This window comes from Thermobia domestica, chromosome 9, assembly GCF_964235325.1.
Source record: "Thermobia domestica chromosome 9, izTheDome1.hap1.1, whole genome shotgun sequence".
NCBI classification, from domain to species: domain Eukaryota; kingdom Metazoa; phylum Arthropoda; class Insecta; order Zygentoma; family Lepismatidae; genus Thermobia; species Thermobia domestica.
In genome coordinates this window covers 71,435,702-71,462,160 of record NC_137462.1, presented here as the reverse complement: position 1 = coordinate 71,462,160, position 26,459 = coordinate 71,435,702, and the positions used below count along the sequence as shown (strand labels likewise).

General features: G+C 36.7%; 1 long non-coding RNA gene across 2 annotated transcripts; it reads left to right on the top strand.

The window, feature by feature from the left end:
- Positions 1-434: 434 nt before the first annotated feature.
- On the top strand, positions 435-24,673 carry LOC145694021 (uncharacterized). 2 transcript variants are annotated; one of them, XR_014132890.1, is made up of 2 exons: positions 435-614; positions 24,444-24,673. It is a non-coding gene; the product is annotated as an uncharacterized LOC145694021 (long non-coding RNA). The 2 variants fall into 2 exon arrangements; XR_014132891.1 differs by lacking the exon at positions 435-614 and adding an exon at positions 4,454-5,257.
- The last annotated feature ends 1,786 nt before the right edge of the window (positions 24,674-26,459 follow it).

The window sequence follows — 26,459 nt, the reverse complement described above, 5'->3', positions numbered from 1 at the left end:
AGCGATAACCAAAATATTTACTTACTAAAGAAATGCAGAAAAATCTATTTACTTACTATTTAAGTGGGAAACTTGATCCATCATGTTTTGAACTAGTCTCTTGATGTTCGATGGCAAATTGGATATTCCAAACGAAGGATATTTTTAAGGTGGGCATCAGTTATCTTCGAAAGAAAAATGAATTCAGGTTAAGAGATTGCGTAAAAAAGTACTTTCTAATAACGGATCAGACAGGCCGGATGAAAGGATTTAGTGGGCCGCAACCGGGCCGAAGGCAGGCTGTTATGCATAGATGCTTTAGACGTTGATCAGAGTGTATTAATATGAGTAAAAAGGATTTTAAAGATGTTCATCTATTATTTTCTAGACTCCATGTTCCATGTCATATTAAAATGTGTGTTATAAAATAAATTATCTTTTACTTCAAGGTTAAAACACCATATGGCGGCTTTATTCTTGTGGATTTGTGTTAGTGTATTAGCGCTCAGCACACAAAATGAAGACCTAGATCCTCCGAACCCAACAGAGCACTTGCCACCATCCGATTCTTTCCTTGGCATATATTCGAAAGCAGCCGTAGTATCAGTTGGGTACCCATGTGCTTCTATTGGCAGGTAAAAATCCTTTTAACAGTACGAGTATAATTATTTTCTCAGAAAACATTAATTTTATACCAGGTATTTTAGAAATGCAGTAAATGTTTCATATGAAACACGAAGTTTCTGGTGCAAATAAATTTGTTACGCGCTATACTGTCTTACTTTCCTTTTTCTATTTATTTCGAAAAATAATTTTGATTTAGTGAATTGACCTTCTAAAAAATAAGAATAAAAAATGTTGCTGTGATTGTTAGTTCTTGCTACAATTCTTCTGAAGACATCTTCCGTTACGTTTATCTTAAGAACATATATATTATACAGGGTGCGGCACGTAAAACCGGCCCGTAAAGGGAACACATAAAATGAAATGTAATATGTTGAATATGATTAACTTCAGTCCCCTTAAAACACGTCTGCAACTTCTCTCACTCGCATGAACCTGTTGACTCAATCTCCTGGTTGACTTTCGAGGACTTCTTGTCATTATCTCCTCCACCTGCATCTTTAATTCAGGTGTGCAGACAGATGGTCGTCTGTTCCTGGGAAAATTTTGAACCGATCCTGTACGCCGCCATTTTTCAATCAATTCCTGAATGGTGCTTTTTGCTGGCATAGAACGTCCTGGAAATTTCTCCCGAAACAAATTCTTTGTTTTCACAAAAGATCCAGTGAGAATGAACCCTTCAACAATGGCAACACGCTCGGGTATCGAATACGGCATTATCACACACTGACACTCACCCGGCTTAACACAACAAGGCCTTTTTCTCAACTGGTTTCGACAAGTTTCACTGGCTGCGGCTGCACGTGACTGCTGCAGGTCACGTAAGTCGACCCGACCTCGACACGCCATCTCTTGGTAGGAAGGTAGATTATTTAAGTGTTGCCAAAAACACAATATACCAGAATATTACGACGGGCCGGTTTTACGTGCCGCACCTGTTATTAAGTCGAGTGATTGTTATTTAAATCTTTTATTTTACTTCTAATCGGAATCTTTGTAACGTTCCTCTTTGAGCGTTACATTTTCTCAAAGAGATTATTTTATAGAGATATTTAATCAGCTCTTAGTTAGTGTTATTTTTCTTTTATATTCTCTCAATTCTCGACCCTCATGAAGGATTCAAGATGGTCGACAATTGGACTAGTATGTGTAATCCAAAAGGTAAAACAAATGAGGTTGTTGAAGGTAATGCAAACGAAATCCTTTGTAAAATCTCTCACTGGGTTAAAGAAAATAAGCTTAAATTAAATATTGAAAAGACACAAGCAATCAATTTTCATCACATGCGCAACAAACATGCACAGCCTAGGAACATTATAATTCAAAATAATGAAATAGAATATGTAAACTCAACTAAGTTCTTAGGAATTTGGATAGATAAAAATCTTTCTTGGGATGTGCAAATAACTAAGCTTAGTAAAAAATTAAACCAAATATATTTCGCAATTAAAGTTCTTAAAAATGTTTTAAGAGAGTCTACTTTAAAAACAATTTACTTTGGATTATTCCAATCGAATTTAACATATGGTATTATATTTTGGGGAAATACACACAAGGCCAAAGTCATCTTTACGATACAGAAACGAATAATAAGATTGATGGCAAATGCTAAACCAAAAGATCATTGCAAACCAATATTTAAAAAACTTCGTATACTTCCAGTACCCTGTTTGTATATTTTAAATCTATTGATATTTGTAAAGAAACACCTACAAGGTATCCTTACGCGAGTAGAACAGCAACATGATCATGACACAAGAAACAAAGAAAACTTTTCTATTGTAGAACACAGAACAGTATTATATGAAAAAGGATGTAAATACGCTGGTATCATGCTTTACAATTGCAGCCCCCTCTTTGGGAGCTGCTATTTATAATTGTATATATTACCTTTGTTTAATTATTCTTGTGTATTGCTTTATCAGTTAATATAGTTTTAGAGAGAAATCCCGGCCGGTTTAAATTATTATTACATTTCATTTAATCTATATTTTTATTTTTGTCTTTGTGTGATTTTGTTTCCATATCTTGTTAACTAACATGCAGTTTCCTTCTTTCCAACAGGATTTCTTTTTTTTTTTTTTTTTTTTTAAACAGCTCACTTAGGGGAGAGCCAGAAACCAACGCTATCTTGCCCGTTGATATTTTTTGTTTGTTAATTTTAAAATTTTTAAACCAAGCGTCTGTCTGGTGACCGTTGGTTGTATCGTCTATATAAGAGCAGGACAATCATAGGTGGGGGAGGATTCCAGCTCGACCGTCTAAAGAGGTAGATGGTTAGGGTTCTTGTCCAAAGAGGGGACGGAATCTCTTTTCTGGAATTCTCAGATTCTCTTAGCCGAAGAGGTGGCTAGAGATCTACATGGTACAGCAAGAGGGCTGTATCGCCGCGATGCTAAAAGTTTAGTTTTTGACAATTTCAGACCACAACTCTCTTAAGAGGAAGAGAGTCTGGGGGGCTACGGAAATTGTTGGTCTTAAACTGTACCACACAGCAAGAGGGTTGTGTGAAGGGGGAAGCGAATTAAGTCGCTGAACCGTTTTTTTTAGCTGGCTTCGGGGCCACGCCACTCCTTTAGTGGGAGGAGAGGCTATGGGTTCAAGTCCCGTTTGACACCTCACGTAGGAGGCGAAGTTAGGCTTACCCAAATTTTCGTTGAAATAGTTTGTTTAGCATCCTTCGGCCAATTTTGGGGAGATATGCGCGTTCAATGGTTCTCTTCTATAAAGGGCTGGATTCTTTCTTCGAAATGAACGATGCGAGTTTTTTTTTTTTATTTATTAGTATGAATAAAGTTTTATTATAAGTTAATCCTTGGGCGTAATCCTTTCATATTATTAACTTCCTCATTAAGGTATTTTGAATCTACCTATTAGATTGCTGTTTTGGTGTATTGAAGTTTTTGTTTGAATCTGGTGCATCTAAACCGGATTCAGTACATTGCTTGGAGAGAGATTTTTGGGGGCTCGTTTTTTATTTGATTTTTCTGTTTAATTCAATTATGCTATTCCTCCTGGGTGCACACAGATGTTAATGAGCCGTTTTTATCTGTGGACACAAGTTCGGTTCCCGGGGGTGATTCTTTAAAAAAGGAATGGTGAATTATTAATCGGGGGACGAACTTTTGGAGGTTGCACAATAAACTTCCGAAAGAAATTAAAACTCAGGACTCTGTTGCTAAATTTAAAAAAGAACTCCAGAAATATTTATTACAACATTGCTTTTACTCGGTAGAGGAATACATGAACTGCTAAGTAAATAGAAACGTTACAGGATGTACAGTAAATCAATGTCATTACTTGCTTTTAGCATTACATATTTGTTGGAGGGTTTCTAAATACACTGCAAGTAATAATTGCTAAGTTTATTTTTAACAATGATGTCATGTAAAATGTATAGTGTAATAAGATGTAAGAAGTAAGGCTTAATTACTAACCTAGTGTATGTAATTTTCACTATTATTGTTTCTTTTACTTTTGTATTCATATATAAATGACGTGTCCGCTTAATATGCATTGTATTACAGTGCTAAATGTATGAAAAAAGGAAGAAATAAATACAATACAATACAATACAATCGAAATATGCTACTTTCTCTTTGTACGTCTATGGCCTGCATCGAGAGGATATCTCTCAGTCTTGGTAGATAACGCTGACTGCTTGAAATAATTTGAAATTTTGTGTTGCGTTTAAAACTGAGGAATTTGTTATGAACGCACATATATAAATACTAACTTACGTAATTTTTATTTCCATTCAGTCATATATATTTTACTATTAAAATTGTCGTTTAGTTTTACGCTCTGTTGCGCAAAAGGGAGCGGCCAATGAGAGAACGAGCGGGAGCTATAAGCGCGTTCTCCTTTGTCTTAGTTCTTCGTACCAAAAACCACGGCGACAAGGGAAAAGGGATAGTGTTTCGCTCTGTCTTTAAACATGGAATTACTGCATATTATGCTGTAAAATGATTTTTTCTCTATCACAAACTCTTCGATGGGAGATGCTATAACAGAACAGTGATAGGAAGTCAGTGTAACGTGTGATGAATTATAACAATTTGCCTGCAAACATTCAGCTTGTGCTTACTCCGGTTACTATTGGGATCAGTTTGCTACTCGCTAACAGTTCGTAGTGCCATAAGCGGGAATATGATAGTTACACTGAGAACCATCTCTTGGATTAAGTTTTGATCCGGTCTGCTACCTCTTTCCTGGATATATTGTCTACAACGTTGTCAACGTGGATATTCTCCGTAGCGACTCTTCGTCTTCCTTTTCCTGATTGGGACTTGGTCCTTTATTTTGCCGACTGACTCCACCTGCCTCAGTGGGACCCAAGCATATCGCTTAGTGGGATCTTCGTCCGTGGTCGTCGTTGTGAGCATAGGTGCTACAACGACTTATACGGTAAAATTGTGTCTATCTGGTGAACGTTGATGAAGTGTCTCTAGTTGCTGTTGACTAAGAAGGTCGCCATTTGGTCAATCTGTACCTGTGGCTAGAATTTGCGATTACTACGTGTCGAGCTGCCTGAGAGGACATTGGAGACTGGTCGCTGCCCGAAGCTGTGCTCTTGAACTGGCTCGTGGTGCCGGTATTGTCTACCAGTAGGTGTTGAAAGTGGCTGTCGGGTGAGCTTTGGTCACCGTTTCAGGTAACTCTGTCTTTATTATTTCTATCTCGATCTATGGAAGGAGTAATGCTGTTCCGGAAATTGTAAAGGGACTTGTTTACAACTCATATAATTCGTTCAAGTGTTTGTCTTCGTTCATAATATCTGGTGCAATATTATCAATGTCGTGTGTCTATTCTATTGTCTCGAGTCATTCTATAAAGTAAAGACAATATATGATTTATTAATCATTTGTTACTCAGTGAATTTACGTAATATACGCATATTGATTCTACAATGTCCATAATGTTGTTTCAAGTAAATTTTGTCCGTAGCATGTCTGAGTAGACAGAAGTGAGTATCTATCCAGTAAGTCGAATCATACGCCGACGGGGTAGTCTGATATCAACACCATTTCTCTCTTGCTTTAAATGAAATTATTTTCCGAGTTGTGTAGATGTATAATGTATCACTCGCTACTATCTAGCTCATGTTCGTCCAGTAGTGGGCACTCCGTATTGTCTATTTTATAAGTACTATGTTTGGTGAAGTTAAAGCTTGATTAGCGACAGCTAGCTCATGTTTGTCCAGTAGTGGGCACTTCATAATCTAAGTATTAAGTCGCCACGCAAGAAAATTCTATGCAAATCCTCGAGTTGCTTCCGTGTCTTATCTTTAATCATGAAACTACGTACTAGTTCAGTTGCACGCGTCGAAGATGGTGGGCATTGCGATAGTACTCACACTTAGATGTGATGGTGTCAGGGGTAGAGTCTAATTTACTGGCTGGTCTTGTACTTCCTATAAATGTTTCTACAGTATGTATCGTTATTACCGCCGCTGTTTAGTCGTAAGCTATGTCGAGGGAATGCGCCCTCTTAACAGTTGGTTGCGGAAGAATAGTGGAAACGTTATGCTTTTAGGGAGGAAGGTTAGTCGACGCAGCCACACACACTTACTCCCTCTGTGATGAGATGTTTTGTAAACAGTAAGGTAATTGGTAATCTCCCTTCACTCCCTGTGATGTAGCCTACTAAAGATTTTGTCTCAATATTTGTCGAGGAATGTCAACAACTTTTCTACTGTTATTAAGGATAATGTTTAAATATTGTTGTTACTTATCTTTTAGTTGTGTTGGCGCGAGAAGTTATCTGGAATCTTTAAAGACTGAATACATATGACTTTTTTTCTGACAATTGAGTTTAGCTGTCCATGATCGTTAATGTCGATGCCATTCTCAATATTATACGCTGTTTCCAAGAGAGTTAAATGAACATGATTTGCAAGGTATGTGGTGTTGTTCTGAAATGATTTTTTTTCCTTCTCATGGTACCGACAATGCCATTAGTGTGCAAGAGTCTGGAGTTAAATAGCGTTGTGCTCACTGGTCTATAATTGTAGCTTAAGAAAGGAATTATATCGGCGACCCACTTGATTTTTTTCCTCTTTCTTTTTTTTTAATTTTACTTTTCCTTTCCCCTAACGTTAGCTACGAACAAAGGTGTAAGTAATTGGTGCAACTTGTACAATATAAAGGTGGTTTTCCAGCCACGAGATTCTAAAGTCGTTACGAGTTTAGCTACCCAGCTATAGAATCGAACTCGCACTCATCAAGTTGGCTTCCATAGCCAGGATCTAACTTTATGTCTCAAGTTTGGCACCTCAGTTCAGGGTTTTAAGGTAACGTAAAAATTATGACGTATCAAGTTTAGCGATCCAGCACAGGATCGTCTCATCTTATTTATTTTATCTTTATTATATGTTTACTTTAACACAGAGATGCAAATAACCACTCACACACTCGCCTGGGGCGAGTGGTTCATCGGTGCGGGCGAGTTTTTAGACTAAGACTACACTGAGAAAAATCTATTCTCCGGGCAGCGGTATATTGTACAAATATACAGAATTCTCTTGCTTACTACAGAAATCAGTATGGAGCATACGTTATCCATGTACTACATACACATCGCCGTTAGATGTTACATCTTGATGTTGCAGGATGTCTGACATCTAACAGTTTTCCGTATATCACATGCATATACTTATGTCACATTCCTCACCTATATGTTATATACATCCATTTGTACGAGATCCTGACTGCCTATATTGTGTCATACGGAAAGTACGTATAGATGAAACACTTATACGGTAAGTATTTAAAACATGCGTTTTCAGTTATACGTCTGCTGTACGTTAAGTCTAAAAACTACAGGAATTTCGCATGTAACCTACCTTTTTAAGTATGCCACCTACAATTTTTTTCTCAGTGTATAAAAGTCACGATTAGGATGTAGGATGTGGGCTTGTGGCAGTGGCGTATTTTATGGGCAACCGAGGCTACCGGCGGTAGCCCTGCAACATTAATAAAGAAAGTTAATAGAACACATATAAATAATTAAAAACGATAAGTTTTATAAGCAATATGTATTATCTGCTTTTCATGGCACTAGTTTCTCTATACTTTTCACAAACTTGAATACGTACTAAGCCATTAACGCTTAGAAGGACATCCCTCTCGCTTTCGTAGACACTGATGATGTGGCACCTCCTTGGTAACCACTGTCTACTGCCAGCAAAAAGAAACGTAAATAACTGCTTGCGTGCCCAGGGGTCCGACGTAACAATGTATTAGCGAGCTACTGGCTGGCAACCAGGCGTGTTGCCACTCTACGTATCGGTTTCCATAGGCGAAGCGAGTAAATGGAAGTTAAGACCAATGACAAAGCAGCCATTTTGGGTCTATCTGAGAATTTCGGGGCAAAATTGCGTAGCGCTTTGCTTCAACGCAATGCAAAAGTTGTGTTTTACTTTGTGATTGTTGTTATTGTAGTTATTATTACTTATTGCGTTATCTACCTTGAGTTGAATCTTCAAATTTTGCGCCACCGTTACGAAATGAAGCCCGCAGATAGTATTGTAGATTGGAGAATGTGTTAACTTATATTTACTCTGACGAGCATTGTGAGTTACAGACCGCTCAGAAGTTTTTGAAGATCCTGGATTTTGTTGACATCTGCTATGATCCTATTATTTTGGCACAAGAACTTTGCCGCCATGCACCAAAGATACTATTGCCTAAAATATAGAATTTGACGACAGTTGAATCGAGGTTTTACAGATGATGTATCAAAAGAAATACAGTTTGATACAGATATTGTAGTATAAACAAAAATGTGGAAGGTGAGGTAAGATAATAGTTATGTTTGGAAAGTGTAGACATAGAGGGTCAATTTAGTAACAGAAATTTGCCCGAAAAAGTAATTTTTCAAATTTTCCTATTCTTTATACCTTGTTGATATGTAGACGTTTAAAACGCCGAAAGTACCACACTTTGAAAAGCGATTACCATGGTTTAGTGTACTCCATTGTTATTCGTTGAAATAGTAACGACGAGCATTTTATATATACTTCGCCTGAGCGACAATTGAACAGAGAAGGATGTATATTGATCGTCGTAAACATGTTTCAAAGAATGATGTTTTGGGCTTTTTAAACACTTGCACATCTACAAGTTATAGAGAAATTCAAAATTTGGAGCACTGCTTTTTCTTGCAAATTTCTGTCACTGCATTGACCCTCTATGTCTACATTTTCAAATAAAACTAATATCTTGCCTCACCTTCCACACTTTTGTTTGCACTATGCAATATATGTAACAAACTATATTTTTTTGTTACAATTGAAGAGTTATAATTTGATATATCACTTGCAGTCAAGGGTGCCGATTTCTCTGTAACTTTCTTTTTTTTTGGGGGGGGGTATTCAGATGCAGGAGGCATATAATGAGGATTTTAAGACAAAATGAGTTCAAATTATACCAAATATTGCATATTCATAAATGCAATGCGGGGGCCCATATGAACTTTGAGGGAATCCGGGCCTCCCAGCATCGGCGCCCTTGTCTGCAGTACCTCTAAGACCTCGATTCAACTGTAATCAAATTTTATGCTAAAGGTAAAAGTACCTCTGATACACGGCGGTAAAGTTCTGATGCCAAAAATAATAGGATAACAGTAGATGGTTTCAAAAATCTAGGATGTTCCAAAACTTTTGAGCGGTAGTGTATGTCTAGCGGGAAAATGGATGGAATGCTACCAAGAAAATTATTTTTTTAAAAAATTGTTAAAGTAACTTGATTTTTGTAAAGTAAATTTATTATAATTTAGAACGTTTGTTCGTAAATCAGAACAATACTGGATTTATGGTGAAATAGCAAACTCACGTTACATATTTAGTGATGCAAATTAATGAACGAAAAATATTATATGGGATAACTGGGCGTAATCGTTTGCATTAATACATCGGCCCAAATCTGTCTTCAACATTGGGGGGACGAGTAAGACCATTCCAATATATATATAAGTAATATTCAAAATATTTATGAAGTTGAAAAAAACAATGCTGTGAAAGATCAGGGGAGCAGAATTGTCTTCAGTGGCGTATTTAGGAGGCTATCGGGCTCAAGCTCCCTCCGAAATAAATTTGTTTTTCGCATTCCACGTGCAACAATAATCCTTTTTACCATTTCTGACCTTCTTACCAAGAATGTTATTGACTTTCCATTTTCTTATGTTCTTTGTTCAGAAATAATACTGTATTTGTCAAAGTTCATTCCATGTAAGAACTGCGTCCTTTTGTTCTGTCTTTCGCCCTTTCTACTTCTGTTTCTTTTTCTTGACGTTACTTTCTTTCATTTCGCTTATCATACTTTATCGACCGTTGTCAGTTGCAGTGCAGCCATATCTAGCATCTTGGTGCTAGATCTAGCATAATTCATACACATTTAGCATCTAGCATCTTGACTTTAGCATCTTGGCCAAATCTAGCATAATTTTATTCTTCCCTCTGGAGAACAGAAACAAAACCAAAATTTGGCTGGTTCAACGACCGGAATCCCTTTTAGTTGTAGAGATGGTTGGAGCAATAAAACCAGTTAGTATTTCCGCCAGTGGCGGCCGGTGGATTGTCATCTCGGGTGTTGCAGTACGAACGATTGGAGATGGAAGACATAAACTGGACTTACTGATTAATCAGTTTAACTTTAGATGCAAGTACTATGTGGCATATGAAAATAAATAAAATAATGTTTAAAAGAACTAAAAATTAATGTAGAAAATTTTATCAGATTACTCACCTTATTTAAATAGAAAGTCCATTCTTCTCTCTTTGATTGCAGCAAATCTGTCTATTACACGCTGGTTGAAGTCTGGTATACCCATTATCAAGTCTTTTTCAATGGAGAGCATAGCCAATGCTGATAACCTTTCATGAGACATCGAATTTCTTAAAAATGTCTTAATTCTTTTCAATGTGGAAAAACACCTTTCTCCTTCTGCTGATGTCATAGGTACAGTTCATATCAACTTCAGAAGCTTTGTAGATTCACTGAATGATTTTTCTAAATTATTCTGGACAATGAATTCTAGCAAACCCACAGCCCCCGACAGGGATCGAAATTCCTCTGCAGCGTAGATTGAAGACAGTTCGTGACAGAGCTTAGTGTTGTCGAAAAAACTGTAAATTGAACACACTTTATTGACTGTTTCTCTTGGAAAATTTACAGCATACTCTGGAAACATATCTGGTGAAAACAACATTGCTGCCATAAGATGTCCTGTGAATTTAAACCGGGTTTTAGCTTCGCAAATTATAACATCACATACTTCTTTAGCTTCTCTGTTCCATTCTGTACTGTCACTCTTCCTCTTTTTTGATTCTCTCTCTGTAGATTCTATTCCCTTGTTCCTGTCGTCATCAATTTGATTTCTTATTGCATTAATGTTCTTTTCAAAGTTTAAAATCGCCTATTGTGCAGAAGAAGGGTCAATTTCTCTCTTTTGAAGCTGACCAAACAAAATTTCTACAAGTGGCATTATTTTGCTGAAGAAAGATAGCCAAAAATTGAAGTGGTGACTGATAAGGATTTTTTTTAGGCCATCAGCCTGGTGGATTGTATTTGCATTTTTTATTTCATCCATCGTTAGTATCTTATTCATGCACTGGATGATGTCTTTTTTATGGTCAAATACGGTATTCACACTTCTAGATATAAAATTCCAACGAGTATTACTTGCCCGAGGCAACCGAGTCTGAACTATTGAATCCAAAACTGCGGTTCTCTGTGGGCTACCAGAAAAAAATGTGTAAATACCTTGTAAATTAGAAAAGAAAACTCTTACATTTCTATTTACGGAAGCAGCTTTGCTCATAACCAAATTAACTTGATGAGCGTAACAATGTATATATTCGGCACTAGGAAAAGTATCTTTAACTATTGCTTGTACCCCCCTAGAAGAACCAGACATAACAGATGCACCGTCATAGGTTTGTGCAATTAATTTGCGTGAATTTTCATGAAGACCTAACCTTTGGTTTTTCAATTCTGCAAGCAAATAAGAAGCTAATGTTTCAGCATCGTGCTTTGGTGGTGAAATAAAGTTCCAAAAGCGTTCTACTGGTTTGCCCTTTACTACGTACCGAAAAACGATAACCATTTGAAATATATTTGAGATGTCACTTGTTTCGTCGGCTATAATAGCCAGGAAATCAGCTTCTTTAATTTCATGTGTTATTTCTTCCTGACAGACTTCAAACATTACTTGTAGGAGCTCATTCTGGATCGTTTTCGACGTCCCTTTAAACACTGTAGCTTTTTCTAAATGATTTCTCAAAGCAACGTCTAACTCTGAACTGAAATCTATTAATCCTCTAAATACTCCCGGATTGGAGGACAAGTCAGTTTCATCGTGCCCTCTTAAAGCAAGTTCAAAAACGCCACAAAAACGAACACAGTTTATGATAATATTCAGTACGTACCTGTTATGTTTGACTTTTTCATTGTGTTCTTCCAGTTTTCTCCTATAAGCACTGTCCAATTGCGAAGCAATATTTACTTTTCCAAAAAGTGTGAATTTTAAAACACTTCTCAAATGTGAAGCCGAAGATTCGTGTTTTTTTACGTTTGAGCATAAATGGTTTAAATCTGTTACGCCTGATTTTGTCCACGACTCTTCACCACCAAACAACAAACACGGAAAGCAAAATAGTGCATTTTTTACTTCGCACCCACACAACCAATCATTACTATTGTATATAACTTTTTTGAACACTCTCCTGAACTGCCTTTTACCTGTTTTTATGCTCTGCACTATATCTAAGTCTGGTATTGGCCTTCCAAGTTCTTTAATCGCAAGTTTCTCCTCAGCCGAGAGCTGGGAAAATGACTTCTTCTGTAAATTATTTACAGAATTCATTGTATAGAATTGATTCAGAACTGTAAATCACTCACAGAATTAGAACACATACACAACGCAATCACTGAAAAACGAAACACACTCGAAAGGTATATGAATCAGGAATGCCACATATACACCCAGACACACGTGCATGAAAGAAAAACAACATTCCTAATCATCAGTCTTCGTTGTAAGCATTGCATCATGAATGGAATATAGAACGTTGCTCCCACATGAGACTAAACAATGCTTATTAATGTTATATGTTCTGATAAGCAAACTCTGAACCTGCCGAATGTAGGGTCAGCATGTAACAGGAGCCACAAGGAACGCCAAAACAAACAGCATTGCTAACCAATTCCAAATGCACTGTAGCGTTTTCCATCACAGTTGTATACAGATAGTCGACAGGAGTATAAAATACATTTATTTTATGAAAGAATTATGTATATACAAAAATAATATCCACAGAGTGGGAGATGTTTTACAATTTTTAACATAAATGTCTGGTGCTATAATGCTTTGGAAGGAAGAAATGTGATCTTTTATTACATTAACCCAGGTTCTAAGGCATAACATATTTTTCTTTCTTGATTGGCAATTCTTGTCAGAAGCAAAAGCACGCATGGTTGCTAGTTAAACGAATTTCGTTGTGTTTGGAAATTTAGAAAACATAGTAATTCTTGAAGTATGTTTCTTTGAGTTGACTTTAAGTTTAATGTCTCGTTCAGCAGTGAGGCTACATACACGTGGACCTACTGATTAACGTGGAATCCAAACCACTTGAGTTCCCACCGGGAATCGAACCCGGGTCCCCCGCGCTAAAGGCGCGTACGCTAACCGCTTAGCCACGAAGGAGCTCAAGTATAATTCTTTATATTGATGTATTAAAATTTTATTTATAAATTACTCTGCTGCTGAACGGGACGTTAAATTCAAAATCAACTCAACTCATAAATTATTCTACAAGAATCCTTCATTATCTACATAAGCTAATAATTAATTTGTAAATGCGTGTTTACTTTCATTTGCTTTCTAAGCTACTACGTATTTTTTTCTTATTTTATAATTCTGTGATTACTTGTTTTAAAAAGGCATCAGTATATTGGTTTGCTTCAGCACAATCCCGTAATTTAAATATATGAAAGGATAAAAATGGATTTCGTTTGTTTCTTGATAGTGTAATAAAATTTAGAAATCTTTCGTAGTGCGAAAAGCATTCTCGTTCACTAAAACCCGTGCCGTGTTGCAGGAGCACTGCAACGACCAGTCCCTTTAACTTCTGAGATAGGGGAAAGGAGACTTAACATTCGCTCCAATTCCCGCGCTGAAGGAATCTGGTCGTTGTATGCTCGCTGCAACGCAATATAAATTAGAGACTCTTGATGGGCTGTTTTCTCGTTTTTGAAAACGGATTAATGGATTTTACAGTTACAGAAGTAAAAAGTATATTATTTAAAATATATATGAGAGTAAAATAAAGTAAAATTTTTCATTTTTTACTACTACTGTTAATAATAATTTTTCTTGAAAAACTTTGGTCGTTGCGCAACGCTGCAACACTACCATTAGCCGCCACTGGTGCTAAATTAAAATTTACTTTTATTATCCTCATTTAAAGTATTGGCCTATTTATGCGTTACTCTTCTTTGAATTGCTAATATTTATTTGAGCGTGAGTCTGTTTATATATATCTAAGAAACCATGGGTTACAGAGCAGATGTTGCAGAAAATGAGGGAGAGGAAGATGTGGAAACAGGTTGATACAGAAGAGGGCACAAAGATGTACAGAAAGTTAAATAATGAATTACGAAGAGAAACAGACAAAGCGAGGGAAGAGTTTTACAAAAGAAAATGCGAGGACATAGAAGAATTAGAAAGAGTTGGGAAATATGAGGAAATGTACAAGGAGGTAAAATCTATGGAATTTCAGAGGAAACAAGGGAGTATCATGATGGCAGTAGAAAATAAGAATGGGAAGGTAGTCAGCGAGAGAAATGAGGTCATAGGAAGGTGGAAAGAATACGTTGAAGACTTATATGAGAGTAGGGATAGACCGTGTAGCCTAAATGTTGAAGTAGAAAATCAAGTAGGCGAGGATGATAAAGGATTTAGTATTCTTAGGGATGAGTTTGAAAAGGCTATATCCGAGATTAGGAATGGAAAGGCAACAGGAATAGATAACATACCAATTGAATTCATTAAAAATATAGGAGACAAGGGAAAGAAAGAATTGTGGCGACTATGCAATGAAATATATGAAACAGGAGAATGGCCAAGAGACTTTCTGAAAACGATCATGATACCGATGGCTAAGAAATCGAACCCAAAGAGATGTGAGGATTATAGAACTATTAGTCTTATATCTCATGCAGCTAAAATTCTGCTCCGAATACTGAACAGAAGGTTATATGGAAGAACAAATAAAGATGTTGAGGAGGAGCAGTTCGGGTTCAGAAGAGGCAAGGGCACAAGAGATGCTATTGGATTATTAAGGGTGATCGGTGAAAGATTTATAGAAAAAGGGAAAGAGGTGTATGTTGTATTCATTGATCTAGAAAAGGCTTTTGACCGCGTGAATTGGGAATTGTTGTTGGGAGTTCTAACAAAGATAGGATTGGAATGGAAAGATAGAAGACTCATAAGAAACTTATACATGAACCAGCAAGTAAGTGTTAGGATAGGGGAAGAACTGACGGAAGAGAGTGCAATTGGAAGGGGAGTTCGACAAGGATGCTGCCTCTCGCCAACACTATTTAATGTCTATCTAGAAGAGATAGTGAAAAAGAGCCTACATGATGATGATGGCATTTCGGTAGGAGGTAGAATGATTAGATGCATAAGATTTGCAGACGATATGGCCCTTGTTGCAGAATCTGAAAAGAAAATCAATAAAATGTTAGAAAAAATGAGAAGGGGCTTTGAAGAATATGGGATGAAAATAAATGTTAGAAAGACAAAAGCCATGGTGATTGGAACAAAGGGGTCTGTGTCAAATATAAAAGTAGGAGGGGAGAAAATAGAACAAGTGAATAGTTTTCGATACCTGGGTAGTGTTCTTAGTAATGACATGAAATGCGAACGTGAAATAAAAGCAAGGATAGGAATGGCGAAAGAAGCCTTTAAAAGAAAGAAAAGTCTGTTTTGTGGGACCTTAAACAAAGAGTTGAGAAAAAGACTCATAAAATGCTTCGTGTGGAGTGTTGTGCTGTATGGGGCGGAAACGTGGACATTGAGTAAGGGTGACGAAAATCGACTGGAAGCCTTCGAAATGTGGGTGTGGAGAAGAATGGAAAGAGTTAGTTGGGTCGAGCGGAAAACGAATGAGAGAGTGTTAGAAATGGTGGGTGAGAAAAGAACACTTTTAGATATTATTAGGAGGAGGAAGAGAAACTGGTTGGGACATTGCCTAAGAAGAGATTGTATCATGAGGGACGTCCTAGAGGGTATGGTGGCGGGAAAGAGAGGGAGGGGGCGAAGGAGACTACAATTAATGGATGATATTAAAACAGAAAGATCATACGCGAAGACGAAAAGTTTAGCGGAGGACCGTGGAGCATGGAAGCTTCTCAGCTGCGGCAAGTGACCTGCCAATAAAGGCAGAATACCTATGATGATGATGATGATGATATATATATATATATATATATATATATATATATATATATATATATATATAATGCTCCATGTGCAAACGACCTTCGCTGCAGGAGAAAAATAATTTATGGTTATTATATCGGCAAACATGTATTTGTGTTCAGAAACAACACTTTTACCTTAATCTGCGGACGAAGAGTTTACTTCTTCCTGTTCTTTTTGGAATTTGCAACTGAAAACATTCTTTTGCTGTGAGTCATCGGCTTTCGGTTAATATGCGAGAGATTGAAAAGACAGCATCCCTCCACAGGGGGTCGCAACTGCTTCGCTCTAATAATCACACAGGGTTTGTTTTGTGTATATTGGATATGGAGAGAGAGAGGGGTGGGGGATTTTGACTACGTTTTATGTCACATGATAACGGAGTAAGAAAAGTTTCCTTTTCTGAATTGTATTTACTCTTGTGTTGTGAGTTGAACATGGTTGTAATTGAAAGTTGGTCGATGCTGGTTTCTGAAGATGCACCGAAGTTCACTTGAAGAATGAGAATTGTAGTGTAGCAGCAACTTGACTATTTGTTAAATAACTTAGAATAATATATCTTTAAACTAAAGATAAGTTCGATTCACCTAATCTTTATCGGGGGTGAATAATTAGATACTTATATTAAAATAATTTAATAATCGTTGCCAATTTTTGGTGCCAGAATCAAATGTTCAAGCAGATCATTAGACGTAAGCCTAATCATGCAAAGTTACTATTTTGTAAATGAATACCTTGCAATCTTCTGGTATGTAAACAAAAAATGCAGCGGACTAAACGGAGGTAGTAGTTGCACTTATAGGAAAAACAGAATTTTCAATTAAAAATTGAACCTTATTGGATGATAATATGTATAATGCTTTATAAATTTGAAATTTCACCTTTGACTTAAAACAGGGTGCGTTGGGGAGTTTAGCGTCTCTCTTCAGCAGGGAGGCTATAAAGAAACGGGACCTATAGCTTAAAGTAACATCCAAATCACTATCGGTTTGAATCCGAGGACTCCCTGTACGGTTTGAACCCGAAACCAGACGCGCCGAAGGCGAGCGCTGTACCCATGAGGCTACGGGGTAGCCCATAAAAGTAACAATTTGTTAATGTAGTTCCATTTTGAAGAAGACATATCTTCAATAGAAATAAGTAAATAGCTGTTTAAATAATTAGTTCTTAACTTAAACATTTTAGTACCTACGAAAGCAACTGATCTCGAATTCTTATTTGTACAATGTAAAGAATAATTTCATGTATACTTTGATACGAATTGCACTATACAAAGAAAATTTAATGAACTGTTACTTCTCTTATCAATTTCGTTTCGAGAAAGAAGGTAACTGCGCTAGAACAGGGAACTTTTTTGGAGTTATTTCTTATTTGAATGCTCGAGTACCAGATCATAACAGATTATTTTTACTTAAACATGACTTTAGTAGCAATCATCCTAAATGATTGTTGATAGTATGTTCCAAAGAGTCTAGAGCAGTGGTTCTCAAACTGGAGTCCGCGTAACCTGGCTACGGGGTCCACGACGTCTAAAAATTGAAATGTGTTGTGATAAAATGGAACTCACAGCTGTTATGCAAAAAGTATTTTTTCAGTTAGTAAAAAGAAAGCAATTAGAAATTATACGTTTGTAAATTTGAATATTTTCTTTACTAAATTTCTGCCCTGAAGCCTGTCAACCTTTATATAGAACTACTTCAGGTGAGAGGAATTCCTTCTTTGTTAAGGCATTTTTTCAAAAGGAGTTGTGCATTAACTGCACCGTGCCGATCTTGTTTTGCTGAGTTACAAGGACATTACCAGAAACCTCGATCTGGACACAATTGTTTTAAGATTGGCAGCATCCAAAACAAGGAGACTTATACTGTAATTGTGTTGTTAGTGATTGTTTAAATGTTCAACTTGTTTCTATTATAGTGTGCCAACATGAGGAGTGTATATATGCGTGTTGTGTTTGTGTCTCTTAATCTTATGAAATTTATAAATTTGTAGATAGCAAAAACCCGTAAACATATTATTATTTCTCTCGAACATCGCCATAAAAAAAGGTCAAAAAATGTTTAGAAGTACAAGTGTAAAATAAAGCGCGTGATATTTAAAGAAATATAAAGTTTCATATCTAAGGAGATGTAAATAATACAGGTAAAATGTTAATTTCATTTTTCCAATATGCATATATTTGTTTAGGCCACATGTATTTGAAAATATTGATTTAAGATTCTGAGACCCTTCTCTGTAGAATCTCTTTGAAGATAGTATTAAATCTCATTACTCTCTAGATGTTTTCAAGTTTCACAAATATTTTTTCAGTCACCAAAAATTAAAAAAACGTATTTCCTGTACTAATTCTTTGGAAATTTTAATGATTGGTTCGTTCGGCCAACTATTTTTTTAACAAATATTTTTTTTAATTCCCTTGAAGATGAGAAAACGGAAGAAATATTTTGTTGCCATAACAAATAAAATAAAAAGGAGACACATTGTATTGTAGCTAATTCTAGCTATCAGGTACAGTTGTACTAACGCTATAGGGGAAAATTTTAATAATAATTCCTTCACGCTGTAGTTTTAGTTTTAAGAGCATAAGAAATTATTCATCACACACAGAGACAGACATTATATATATATATTATAATGTCTGTGTCTCTCTCTGTGTGTGCCCACCCTAATTTACATTTAGCCCCCCCTAAATTTGGAGGCTGGCAACGGGCCTGTAAATATCCCATGCATTTTTCTCAAAATGTTCTTCATGACACCTAAATAGATAATTATTGAACATCTATATTTTGTAAACATTCACATTACATTTCTTTTTCTTCTTCTACACAGATAGTATTAATGTATAATATACCATTGTACAAGGCTAGTACCAATATACAAGGTATCTTTGTAACGTCATTCACTATATTTTATTTCCGACAGTTTTTTTCTAAGATAATACTTACTCCCCAGCAACGAGCTTAATGCTTCTATAGTATGCTCAGTTTGAGAGCGTAACACGTGTTCAACGGCTGTTTAGAGCATAGTGCAGGTATCATCAAGCACCCTTCTTTATAGTGAGTGTTGCCTTTTACCACAATTCGATCACAGGCATAAGGTTCTAAAAGGCGCCGAGCCGCCGGTGGAAAAAATAAATTGAATATTGAAAAATTGATCTTGTTTCAATTCATCTTAATGTATTATTTGACTTTGTTCACCGTTAACAATTTTCGCGTATGTCAGGTAAACTACAGGAGGTCTAATATACATAGCAACTCGGAATTGGAGATTGTGTAAATTTTGAAGCGAAAGTGGTACAGTTCTCGGCATAGAAATCGTTACACAAATTCTAAGTCCAAATTAATAACAAACTATTGCCCCGTTTTCTTATGCATCGAGAAATACATGTCTCAGTCGAATAGTTGCTTCTAGTATTCAATCCAACTCCTCCCCCTCCTCCACCTCTCCTTGTCTAAAGCAGTGTCTGTGACGTAGTACGCTCTTTCCATTCAGACGAAAAAGAAACAGGAATCAAGTTTACAACCTTATAGCTTTAAAACAGTCTTTTCCATTCGTTTGTTCTGAAATAATTTTAAGATTACATTTTAAAAAAAAGGTCGCACAATGTTCTCAGAACTTCATAAATACCTTTAGTTTCATTCTTTCCCTTCTTTAAAGACTGCAAGCTGGTAAGATGCTCCCTAAGAAATCTATGGAAATTGTCAATAACGGCAGTAGGTTTTGTGCTTCCTAAATTCTGTAATGCACGCACAGAGCTCTGAAATATCTACTGACAAAAATGAGTGTTATTCAATGATTCATTTCATTTCTTTTCAGTAATTGCAAGCAAATGTTCCAGGGGCGTCATTTGGGCCGGACAGGACGGTGTAATTCCCCCTCCCTTGAGCTTCATAAATACGTGTTGTTTGATCAAATGTATAGTAATACACTAATAAGAAGTGAAAACCTTATGTCGGCGGAGAATCCCCCCCCCCCCCGAATAAAATCTAAAAGATACTGCTTTTAAGAACAAACCTATAGAGTTACAATAGCACATTGCTAGAGAGCTTACATTTGGTTTCAAGAGTCGAAGGTTTGATCTCAAGTCATATGAGTTCCTGGGCGACATTGAAAAAGAGAGAGAGGGAGAGATTCAAGTTTGGAGACAGAGAGGGATGATTTATATAGACAGACTTAGAATTGGGGGAAAATGATCAGACAGCATTCGTATTATGACGAAAATTGTGATTTTGTGAAACAGAAGAAGGGGAGGTTGCGAATTGCGAGGATCACATGAGGCAGTTGTCGAATTAAGGTGGAGAACTTTTTTTAGAGCATCAAATGATTACGAAGGGAGAGAAAGATCTTGAGAAATGAGGAATTAAGAATTTAAAAATACTGCAACTTACGATTTGGGTTTCGAACCACGAACCTTGTAGTTATCGAACCATGACTTTATCCATTCTGCTACCGAGAACTCTATGTACTCGTTCACATACGTTCCCTTTGGCTACGTTGAAAGCTAACTTAATAGGATATTCCAAAAGTTGACTTGGTCGATGCGCCGTTCAGATAGGACGTAAACCTCTTGTAACTTAGTTACAATGTGCATAATGAACTTCTCCTTGTTCAGGACACTTTTTAAAGCAGTAAAATTTGTTACTATTGTGTTAATTAAGTTACATTTGATACAACCATCTGATAAAGTAGTGCCAAACCCTGTGCGTCATTGTCTGTTAAGTGAATGGTTAATGTAAGTTACTCCTACGTAGATGGTCCGAGCTTCGAGTCAATACCATTCTTATTGATTATTTTCGTTGAGCTATGCTCATACTGTGCATTCCGCAAGTTCAATTTTGAAGTAATGTAGTCACAGTTAGTTTAATTCAAAATTATTTTCAAATATGATATTTGTTATTACATGGCACTCCTCACTTGTTTGTACCCCTGCATAACCAAATTGTTTTAAAAATATAATTTGCTTTCAAGTATGACTGTTAAAAAAACTTGTCCTTCAATTTTATTTTATATTTTTTTCTATTTCTTAGTTATAACAACATATTTTCCATTTATATTGTATTCTATGTTATATGTTTATTCTTTTTTACATTTTTTGTCTTACATTTGAAGAGGAGCTTATGACAATTCAGAGCAGCAGAGGCATACACAGGATGCAGGCCTTGGTAATCCACAGCTCCTGCCCCCACGAAATTTTACCGTAAATTATATCTAATTTTAGAAATGATTATAGACATTTTAGTAAAATATTCCCTCAATCGCTGAAATAAATTCCTGTCTACGCCCCTGCAAAGCAGTGATGATTTTAGGGAGTGATCAGTTAGTTATGCCTCCCTGGAGCAACGACACTTCCCCAGAAGTCATACCTTCGATAATTCCGAATATGATATCAGTATTTGTGCATTATCGCTTTTCACTCTCAGTGTATTGAAACGCACCAAAAAGGAACTGTTCTGAAGTCTTCACTAGTTCTCCCTATGACCCCATGCCAATAGGGCCAACCTTGGACTTATCCACATCTGAAATATCACCTTTTATGTCAGTGATCCCGAAAACTAAACATTCGACACAAATATAGGATATTTTCAATTCTTTTTTTTTTTTTTTTTGTCACCCTCCCATTGTCAACTCCATGCCAACCAAGGCTTAATTTGGACTTATGCAGCATCCACAGTGTCAGTATTCATCTTTGCACATGAATTCGATACTAATATCGTTCGTATTTGACTACTTTTACATGTCACCTTCACCTCTTGGTAGGGATGGTTTCACTGTCTCGCCCTCACAACTATGGAGGAATTTCAACCAACGTAAGTATAATTATAAATTACCATCTGAAAAACAACTGTACGAGTGATCTTTTTTAGGAGAGGAATTCGTTAACTACTTTTTCAATATCAATGTATTGCTTTTTTATTCTCTCCATGCTGAAGATTGCCAAAGGGCTAAACTTCATTTGCACTATTGTGCTATGAATATAGGTTTTATTGGTTTAATTCACTGAATACTCGCTTAGATATTGATCTCGTCACAGGAAAAGTAAGATACCATTATGAAAGAAAAATGAAATGAAATATTTGTTTTACGTCCCACGTTTATGCCGGTTACGCTAATGGAGACAGTGATATTGAGAAATGAATGAAATCGTGGAATGAAGAAAGTGGGAGGAAACTTGAGAAACCTGAAAAACGCATGCACACGGTGTTTGTCCATAGTAAAGTTCATTCAGCGCGAGCTGGGATCGAACCAAAGACCCCATGCAAAATAGGTAAAGTTATAAAAGAATAGGCGTCTAAACAAATACGGAACATTACTATCAATGAGAGTTATAAGTTAAAATTTCAATCAATCTTGTTCTTCATTACTGATCGAAAACTTAAATTTGCTGCAAGGACGTGATAAATCTTTTCAGTAGACTTTACAGTCTATAGCTCCTTTACAACTTCTTTTTCATGTAACAGTAAAGTAGTTGCAATTTTAGGCATTGAGGAAAAAGTGTGAAGGGGGCGTAATGGTTCAGTGGTAGAGCGTTCACCTCCGGTGCTTGGGGTCCCTGGTTCGATCCCAGCTCGCAACGTGTGGACTTTGTGGTGGATAAACAGCGTGTTCGTGAGTTTTCTCGAGATTCTCCCGTTTCCTCCCACTTTCTTCATTTCACCATTTCACTCATCTCTCATTACAGTCTCCTTTAGCCTAACCGGCATAATCGTGGTACGTAAAACAAAAAATTCTATTCATTTCAAAAAGTGCGAAATTATATTAAAACCTCCAAAGTGGAATTACGAAACTTCAATGGGCCCCTCTTTGCTGTGGGCCTCCCTCACCGCACTCCCGTTAGTCACGCCACCGCTCAGGGTGCATGATGCAGTTTCCCCTTTTAGGAATATTTTCTAAGGCAGTACGAGTTATTTTTACTGCTGTTAAATGAGTTGTATTTGCTAGAACTGTCGGCTAAAGGAGACAAAAGATCCTATACTCAAACACAAATCACCTCTTTCGAAGCTCTAATGGAAAACAAAACGAATCGCCGTAAACATGTTACGTTTTTGAAGAGAAAAAGAAGAAAACGTTGATTGCACAAACGTATAATGGTATCATTTGCATGCAAATTTATAACTTATAAAAGGTGATGGCTTGTTAGATGAGGGGTTAGTGAACGGGATTCTTCTGCTGGTGGTTCTAGGTTCGAATCTCATCCATTCTTGTTGCTTTTCTTCTTTTAGCTACACTGAGTTTGTGCATTCCAGATCTTCAAGCTTGAATCGAATCTAATACCAGTTAGTAAATTAAAAGTAGCTGACATTTCCAAACACGAGACGTTATTGCATGCTTGTCACCAGCTCACCATACTCAACGCTGATATCAACTCTTGCAGCCTTCATTAAACTCATTTCTTGACGTGTTTTGTTACAAAATTCATGAATCGTGGCGGACAAATTTGCTTTACCGGTTAATGGTGACTGCTTTGAAACCAAATGCAAAGTATGTTGGACGCTGTTCAACGTCCATTTACTGCCATCCCGCCAGCAATATTGATGAGGATTTCATATTGTACGTGGAGGAAATTATACTCTGTTATGAAAACGATTATGTACACACAGATACTCTGGAATAAATAGTACAGAATAGTCACACTACCTTTAAGTTGTCCTCTGCCACTATCCCACATTAATACAATGCGACCATCTATGAACATGTGGACACGCGATAGGGGGTAACGGGACTTTGTGATCACCCTGTACATAGAGCCTAAACTATAACAGATAGGGAGAAGTAGTTTTTTGGAATCGATTTAGTGTTTTAAGAATAGGTACTTGCTCCTCTCTTAACTATCTATTCAAACCGGAAGTGGAAGAAATAAACTACTATCGGTTTTAACATTGACCGCCATAGAATGAAAACAGTGATAGACAGCGAGAATCAGCATTCTGTAATCAATTAACCGTCTTACGAATATATTCTATCTCTACCTTAATTTCTCTCTACTAAAACAGGAAGTGGCAGAAATCAACCACTTCCATGTTGTAGAGTGAAAACTTTTCTGGGATCAGTTGAGCATCTCAAGAATATATTCCGTCACCATTTTAACCTATCTACTAAAACCGTAAGCCACATGACTCTAATAGTATTTCCGCTTTCAAGAATAATTGAGAGAATATCACTGTATAAACCTAACTTCTTCACATGGTGTAGACATGACACTGCTACTTACTTTGAAAACAACCGTGATACAAGACTAGAGAGTTGTTTGGAAGTATGATGTAAAGTTTGATTGTGCATTACCAAGCCAATAAATCGCTATTTTAGCCAAATATTAATACGCACTAATTTCTTAATTTGTTCTTTTATTTTTTCAGCAATACGTCGAAGGACTTGAGGCAATTGGTCATGTAATGTCCAGAGACAATGGCTATTTCACATCAGCTAATGGAATAGAAAGAAAAAATGGGAAAATTTACGCTAATATAGACTTTAGAAGAAACTCTACAGATGTAGTTGATGGTTTTTGAACTGTATTATGTGCTGTAACTATCTCTCTCTCTACTAGTAAAATTTCCAGTTTCTAGAGAAATAAAGAAAGCATGTATACTACATTTAATAAGATTTTTTTTCTATGATTGACTGGACGTTACTGACACTCAGGTCGAGTAAAGGAATTTTCATATATTTTTGCAGTGATTCTTTCTTATAACCTCTGATGAGATGAATATAAATTTGAGACACAGACTACAAGTAAAGAATTTGCCTAGATCCTGATTATTGTTTTAAAACTAAGATTATGACAATATTTAAGCACGGGCGGATCTAGAAGGTAAAAACTGGGGGGTGGCTGCCAGAACCCAGACTATGATAGGTGTATCATGAGTTTATCATAAACTTATATAAATGATAGTTTATTATAAACCCAAAATATATAAATAATAGCTTAAATTATTTTTGTCACTCAAAAAACTGGGGACCTAGGCCCCCAGCCCCGGGCTAGATCCGCCGCTTGTCTTATTTTCTACTTAAGCTTATTTTAAGCTTTCGAAAACAGACGACTTAGGCAGGGCGTCATTTCAGACTTTGCTTGAGGGGGGCAAGAGCACCACCGACGTAAGACTTTCACGTTTTGTGCTAGTATATTAGTAGACAATTTATTAAAGTATATATATTCCTCAAACTCTTGGGGGGGCAATTGCCCCCTCCTGCCCTCCCTAAATGACGCCCCTGGACTTAGGCCTAACTCGTCGCACGCATGAATGTTTACTAATCGGTGAAGAGGAAAATTGTTTCGACTGCTTCCCAGACATTTGACACAACACGTGATTTGATTCTGTGGCTCTGATGTGGACAACTAGGGCCAGTCCTAGGTTCTTAGTCGCCCCGTGCAACAGCATCATTTGCCGCTCCCTGCAGTAGTACTATTTCCCATTCCTTCATTCTCCAGAAAAACTATACTTTAACCCTGGAATACAAGCAAGATGTTGTGGCGCATGACCAGTTATTTGTTTAACTAGAGAAGTCGCACTGGATATTTTGGTGCTCCGTACTTTTTTGTATTTTTCGTTAAAGTCATAATCTACTCTAATATTGACGTGGTTTCGTTGAATTCAATTTTTATTTGGTTTTTCATTAATTATACACACTCTGGGCCTCCCTGGCGTGATTTTCGCACTTATTGTACTTATAGCATATAAGTTTGCATCATATTATAAATGTGTACGCAGCTGGTGGGCAGGTAAGAAATGCAAAATTCATTTGAAGATCACGAAGGAAACTTTTTTGCAGCACTCCTAAACTTTAAAGGAATTAGGATAATATTTTACGATTAAATATGAATAACTGTTGTATCAATTTTCTCCGTCAATGATGATTTCAGAAGTTTTTTTTTCCCCTGGGGGAAGGGAAATTTTAATATACTGGGGATAAAATGCATTAGTAACAAAAATACTGGGAATCCACATTGAACACGATAGGATATGTGGTTCCGAAAGGAATTCCGTGGCCCCCGGGGGAAATTCCCCGCCCGATCCTTGAAATTACCACTGGTCTCCTAATTCTTAATCTATACGAACTACCAATACTGTAGAACCAAGTAGCACTCGATATTTCATTTCAGGTAGAATTTATTAGTTCACTCTTTGATTTAGTATTCAATACTTGTACTAACGGAAGCAAAACATCCTGCAATCTTCTTTCAAAAAAACAGTATATACGAGGATTGTTATAAAAGTTCTAAGCCTACCTATGAAGGGAGCAGCAGAGAGTTTATGAATGGTGTTACTTTTCAACATAGTATCCTGATAAGTCAACACATTTTGCTCAACGGTGTTAATACAGCTGGTAAAAAATGATTTGCCAAAGGCATGTAAAACGTCTACGGCATACAA